This window comes from Belonocnema kinseyi, chromosome 2 (genome assembly GCF_010883055.1).
Source record: "Belonocnema kinseyi isolate 2016_QV_RU_SX_M_011 chromosome 2, B_treatae_v1, whole genome shotgun sequence".
Lineage (NCBI taxonomy): Eukaryota > Metazoa > Arthropoda > Insecta > Hymenoptera > Cynipidae > Belonocnema > Belonocnema kinseyi.
Window position 1 is genome coordinate 36,404,837 of NC_046658.1, and position 7,700 is coordinate 36,412,536.

Consider the following 7,700-nt stretch of genomic DNA (forward strand, 5'->3'; position numbering starts at 1 on the left):
TATTTTATTTACAAAAAAAGTTCTAAGGTTCAAAAAAACATTCAGTGAACTGAAAAACTGTGGTCGGTAATATAGGTATTTAGTTGTGTCACATGCCCTTAATGCATTTAATTGATCTATTAAATGATTCGTAAATGGAATGTTTTTAAAATTATTATTTGTATTAATGATACATGATTTCTAATAATTCGTATATTTAGACATTTATTTAACTTTAATTTTTAGTACAACAATTTATAAGACTAAAAATAAAGTCGAAACAGAAATTTAACTTTGTGTACACTGATATATAATAAAATTTAAGCTGGAAGTGACGATGACCTTAATTTAATTTAATTTAAACTGATTACAAAACAAAATGATATTTATGTAAAATAAATAGTTTTGGAAGCTCGTGTTGTATAGGGCGAAACATCCAAAGTGGACTGTAATAATAACGATGAACTCGACGAAAGAGTGTTGCACTTATTGGCTATAAATAAAGATCACTGTTACAGCAAACATCCAAATGAAGCGGTTTGCTGGACATTAGATTTTTCAAAGATTTCCTTTTTAAGTATAACACGTGATTAATGTAAACAGTTTTACGAGGTACACATAGAATTTAAGAATTTTTTGTAATTTCCCAAATATTTAAAACATAAACTATGTTTAGTAACTGTTTCATGTTAATTTTGTTATAAAAAGGTAATCATGAAAATTGTACAAATTTTCTTCATTACTTATTTGTATAATGAATCTGAACTAGTTTATTAAATTGAATACATAATTTAGGTGAATCATCTTATAAGTAATTGTAAATCGAAATTTAATGTAAATTTTTAATTAAGTTTCTGTTTGATTCAGTTTTTTAAATATCATCACAATAATTGAAATACTTATATTCAAAATGTGTTGCGAATCTGTTTGAGTATATTAACGAATTTATTCACTCTTTGTAACGCCTCACCTTCAATATATTGAAAGATCTTACACCTCTAAATGAAAAAATACCGGTATAGCCGGGGGAAATTCAGCAAAAAAGTCTAAGGTATCCTCATTGTGCATTTTTTTTCTGCCTATAAACTCATAGTAGTAATAAAATAAACATAATGTTTAAAATATTTTTTATCACATCTTTTAGATATCATATCTCAAGAAAATTAGCTTTAAAAAAGTTAATTTTGAAACTTAATAAGCAACATTGCGGTCGAGTACTTCTCTAAAAACAAGAATAACAATAATAAATTAATTTCAGGTATTAAAACCAAAAAGTAAGAAGAAAAATAAAGGATACACCGAAAAATTAGAAATTTAAATACTTTTCTGTTTGTAAACTAACAAATTAATTATGTAAAATTGTTCATATGGTGCTGGCATATAATTATTATATATTACCTAATAATTATGACCTTTAAGTGAAAATATAATTAAAATTGTCTTTGTCATTTGTAAAGCTAACGCATTGAAATATTTTATAAATTATTTATAATATATGTTGTCATATCTCTACTGAATCAAGTTTTAATTTCCTATATAATTTTTCCATTTCTACGATAGAAGTTCATTTCAAATGAAGACCCTAAAAATGATAAAGGGGTCTGGATAATATATTTAAATTGATGTGATCTTTTTATGCATAAGATAAATAATATTTTGTTAATAATATTTTTGTAATTTCATTATTTTAAAGACACGTAACTAGTATTATTATAATCCGTATTAAATTAATAGCACGAAACGAACTCTACGAAAATACCGCTATTGCTGCTGTTAGGTTGGTAATGAATTAGCAGCGTTGAAGTGAGCCTGTTCCGCATGCGCACAAGAAAGTCTGTCTATGCATCTTTTGGCTATTTGTCTATGATCCAATCAGTTCAGAAACACCAGAATAAATCATGTAAAACACAATCTCTAAATTTTGAAATTAAACGTGGTTGTTACTCTTTTACTTAAGTATCAAAAAGAATTCCTGATAAATAAATACTTTTTTTAATTTTCGGCTTGTAATTCTTCTCAATTCACTACGAAAAATTATACTCTAACTCGTATAAATTTTACACTTTTCATGTTTTCAAAATTGAGCAAGTGAGCAAACTTTTTTCTTGGAACTTTGTTAACTCTGTCGTTTTTGTAAGAAGAATGCAAAAGGTTATCAAATACAGTGAAACCCCTTAATAGCCCACGCTTCTATAGCCCTTCCGAGAATGGAGGCCGCGCCTCAGGTAGGTGTAACGGATCCGTGACAAAAAGCCCAAACGACAAAGTGCCCGTCCAAAGAGAGTCGCGCTCCCTGAAAAAGGCCCACGAATCAGAGAGCGAGTAGGGGCGTACTCATACATACATCCATTGCGATAAAGCGAGTCGCTCTCTGATTCGCGGGTCTTTTTCACGGAGCGCGAGTCTCGAGCGGGCGCTTTGTTGATTGGGCTTTTTGTCACGAATTCGGTGTAACAGGTGCTGAGCGGGGTGCGCGGGATCTGCGGTTGTCACTCAGGCGAGCCCTGAGTTGTAAACAAACGAAAGCGGAGCGGGGTATAATGAGTTAGTTCTCACACACCGTCAGCCCCAAAATCGGCTCTATAGAAGAGTTTCACTGCATATCCATTTTTTTTTTTAACAGCCCTATAGAAATCTTTAAATACATTTTAAAAAGTCACACATAAGATATTATATAATATTTAATCCCTATAAGTTGTATCCTGTCTGAGATGGCTTTTTAAATTTTATTTTTAAACTTTTGTAGGGCACATTATGAAAAAGTTTCTTTATATATTTTATCACGAATCCTTTTTTCAAAATACTTAGTACCATATTGTTCAATTAAAATTTCGACTGGATTTTACAATTTTAATTCAAAACGCACAGTAAAAACAATGTGTAAATCTAACGCTAAGTTCAGGGTACCATATACCTTCAACAAAAATGAGTATTGATCCCAGAGTTTTTACCGTGCGAAAATAGATGCTAGATTGTAAAAAAAGCTTTGGCGATATTTACAAAGAGATAGTAATTATACGTGCAGTGTGTTTTCAAATTACAATGCATAACCTGATTAATTTACGATACTACAGTACTTATTTGCAATCTGGTGTGATTTCACTTCAGGTAACAATGCAAAAATATAACAAAGATTATTCTATTTGCAGTCGACTGTAAAAAAAATCCCGTTTTGTGACAGTGATGCATTCGACCAGTGTGTCAATGTGTGTAAATTCGAGAAAACGATATTTTAATTTTGAATATTGCTATACGTACAAATACGGTACAAAAGTATGAAGTCAGCGAATTCAGTTCAATGCATCAGCACGAAAACGCTTTAACATTGGTCAGTGCGTCTGAATTCCTGAGATTAAAATACACATTCGAATTCGCCCCAATTCGTCACGCCGAATTTCAGCAAAAGTTGATTTATACAATTTAATCCGTAACAGAAAAACCAACATGCGCGGCGTATAGAATTTATTGCAAATATTTCGTAAATTTTCCCGTTGTTCAGTGGGAACACTGCGGACTATTGCACCGAAGATCGCTGGTTCAGCTCGCAACGCATGCAATTTTTATTATTATTTTTTTTAATTGACCTTGACCACGCATTTATATGAATTCACACGCATATCATTAGCGCTGCTTCGATTTGTATATAAGCATCTAAATTCGTTTAATCGAATCAGAAATCAGGATTCATGCGCATTCAAAAATGTTAATTCGCCCTAATCCGTGCCAATTCTTGCATTTTTGCTAAGATGTTTACGTAAGGCGATAAATTTACTTGAGGCTTTAAGTCTACGAAAGTGTGTGTAAATTTGGACGATTTGTTTTTCTATCGCGAGGGAGTAAGTCTGCAAGAACGAATGGCGAGAGAATTATTTTCAGGACGCAAATTTGGACGATTTGGACCATTAGGGACTAGCGAGTGCAACTCACGCCAAGCAATGAGTTCCGATCATGTAGATTGTAAAGTTTTTTAAGATTTTGGCCAGCTTGGATATTTAGAAAAGGTTATTATATATAAATACTATTGTATTTGTTTCGAAAACATTAATTAAACATATGTTTTTTTTAAATATATGTTTCGTAAACATTACACATTTTTTAACATTTACGATTATATAATAATGTGCTACTATATAATAATGTGCATGTGGGGCAGAATACGTCAAGTGTTCCCACCTATAACTAATTTTTTTGGATCGGGTTCAAACTTGACTGGAATATAGTCCTAGTGGACCTGCAATATTCCACCAAACCATAGGGAAATTTTTTAACCGGTTGTCAATATACAGGGGCCTGAAGTTTAGGCCAATGAGTTTATGCCATTTAATGACATTCACTGCTACTCGGCGAACCGTCAAATTGTATGCCATTCAATGCCTGTCACGAACGAAGTATGGAACCGCTTCAACGCAAATTCAATGTTGTCGACAAAATATGAAATAGGATCAATGCAGGTCAAAGCGATTTGATTATTTTTTACACAAAAATGCAATTATTAGGCATTGAAAGGCATTGGAATGTCCGTTTTTCTTAATGACAATCTACGCTTTCAAATCAAATCGTTGTTACTGGGATATTCTGCATATATATTGCCAGAATTTTCGATATCTTGAATAGTTTTTTAAATGTTACCATTTTTTTAAATCTCTGAACTTTGATTTTTTCTACTAAATACATAGAATTTTAAAAATTATTTAAGTTATCCTAAATTCTGTCAAAATTTATCGAGCATAATTAAAAGTATAATTAAAATATTAAGTATAATTAAAATAAAATGTAAGAATTTATGGATAATCGGGGTACTGCTATAAAGATTCCAACTATGATAAGAGATGATATTTCTTTATGTGTTATTATAAACTTGAGCGAGCAAGAATTAGTATTCACGTTTAGAAAAGGTCTTATTTACTGTATGAAAATGGTGAGTGTGAAAAAGTGATAATGGTCAATAACAAGTTTTGTAAAACTTTTAGTCAAAAGTCAGAATTTTAAGTAATATAACTTGTAAGAAATGTAAGAAATTTTAGTATTCTTAAATAAGAATGTGTATTGAAATGAGTACCGCTAGTGATATCTGCAACAGGGATTTGCGAGAATTCTAAAATACTATACTAAAAACGCCCGAAGGTTTCCAAGCTATTCCGTCTATAGTCTATAAATGTAAAATAAAGTTTAAACTAATCTTAATTTGGAAATTTTTTATATAAACTCTCAATAATTGACACATATAAAATAGAAGCTTTTAACACTTTTCAATTAAGTGCAATTAAACTGCAAAACCTAAACCTTTACACTTTGATAAATTGAATTGTACAAAGATCTCTGGTTAATAAATATGAATCCGTGCTATCGTTTTAAATTCTCTAAATTAACACCTATCCTCAACTTCAACTCGCATTAATACAAGTGTGAAGAAATGAAACATGTCTATCTACCAACTCAATAAAAACATTAGAAAAAAAGTTTCCTTGGAAAATGTAGATTGCAATGAATTTAGATCAATTGAAATATATAAGTTAAGACTGATTCACATAGTCTTATTGATAAATCCATTTAGTCAGTTGGTTATAAAGAATAAAACATCTAATTTGTATTTTTAATCAAAAATAAATTGATATCTTTTGAATTAATTGCAAAACACAAAAAAAAATAAATACGACCGACCCTAATGTCAATCAAAAAATTGTCTTCACTGTTATGATAGTTAAGTCAAATAAAAAATTATATCTTCCAAAAAAACAGCAAAGATATCATCTAACTATATCCGAAAATGAGTGCATCTTCCTATGAAAAAAGACTTTAAAAAACGAATTTCCTTCCTTCCAGTTCTATAACAACCATAACAATAAAAAAATCCCTCTTTTACAATCAGAAAAAATCGAAAATCAACACTTCCTCTCCTCCGACTCAATAATAATATATATTTTTTAAATATCTTCTTCTAATTAAAAAAAAAAACAAAAATGAAAAATTCTTTCTTCAAACACAATAGAAATCTTAAAAATAAAAAATGGCCTCTTCCAATTAAAGAAAAAACTGTATCATTTTCAACTCAATAAAAACTTTACAAATATAAAATGTACTACCAATTTAAAAAAATTAGAATTTTCTATATTTTTTAATTATCCTCTTTTAATTCAGACAAAAAAATGAAAATAAAAAATTCTTTCTTCAATCACAATAAAAATCTCAAAAATAAGAAAATGGCCTCTTCCAATTAAAAATAACGGTATCTCTTTCAACTCAATAAAAACTTTACAAATATAAAATCTACTGCCAATTTAACAAAAATTAGAAGTTTATCATTTCAAAGATGATAAAAATGTTAAAAATACAATGCTTCACATTTTTCCACACAATCAAAATGTGAACCTAAAAGAGTTCCCCGCAATTGCAAACAAATTAAATACCAAAATTAATTTGATTTTTCTCAATTTTGGTACTTTCAAATTAATAATTTTCAATTGTTACTTAACGTTGCAATAGCAATTGTGAAGTTTAAAGTTTAAATGTCCTACTCTGAGATTTTTACCATTCAAGGCTTTCTATTGTAAACGATTCAGTTTCAAATTGTTTACTTTTGAATATTTGATGTATAATTGCTCATTCAGATATTTTTTTAATTAAAAATTTTCGAAATGAATGGGTTAGAAATTTAATATTATCGACTGAAACAATATTTAAAAAGGATTTTAAATAAAATAAAATCGTTTAATTAATGAATGTCAAAAGTCTCAGCGAAGTGCGTGCGATTTATAGAGATAAGATAGATTTATATATGCGTATAGGTATTAGTTAAATCTCCGTAAATAAACCCACTGTAGCCAGCGAGCGACCATCCGAGCGTATACACATATATATTAAGAAGTATATGAAGCCCATGCAATAGTGTGCGTTCCTACACGTCTCTCCGTCTTTCTTTTTGCCATGCGTCAGCGTGAAACACAACATCACGTGACCCCCATTTTTCGTGCAGTGGTTTAGAAAGATTGCAAGGAGAAATGTTCAACATTATGTTTCATTTCTTTCAAGCACTATACTAATTTTCGTTATTCGAATCCATTACAAAATTTAATACAGCGACTTAGAAATACTGTAATTTTTTTATGTAAGAGTCTAAAATTCGTACAATTTATTCTAAGCAAAGATATTAGTGTGCATTTCCATAGTCACTATTCGACTTTTTCTAACCGAACCTCGATTATCCCTAAATTCGTACAGTTTATTTGAATTATGGAAATGCGATAAAAGAAATATTAATATCCAAAGTCTCTCCGTGTGCCTTCTCGGTAAAATTTGGTTGGGTTTTTATGTTTTTTGTGTGTTATAATTTTACAGTGTCTACAGTGTCTTGCTGGATTATTAGGCCAAAGCTGAAAATTACAATTTTTACATTATTTTTGTCATTTATTGTAAGTACTTTTAACCGTTCTTATGTTTTAAAACTCCTAGTTCGTTAGATTTGACAGATTCGCCAGACGAATTAGCACGATTTTAGGTCGAAAATAACTTACGGTTTTTGACTGAGCGGGAAAATCTTAAGACATAAATCCCATCTAGAACGATTGGAACTTGATGAAAAAAAGTCAGTAAGCACCATCCTACGACCAAGTAAGAGCTAATGTGAATACTCAATCATATTTGGAAACATTGCCGAAAGATAAAAAGAAAAGATGAAAACTATTTAAGCTGTATTCCTTGTTGCATTGAAGCTGTATTAAATA

General features: G+C 30.0%; 1 protein-coding gene across 5 annotated transcripts in view; it reads right to left on the reverse strand.

Moving 5' to 3' along the window:
* LOC117168032 (ammonium transporter Rh type B-B) overlaps positions 1 to 7,700 on the reverse strand; it is a 264,431-nt gene that overhangs the window by 222,613 nt on the left and 34,118 nt on the right. The gene's annotated exons all lie outside the window — the stretch shown is intronic.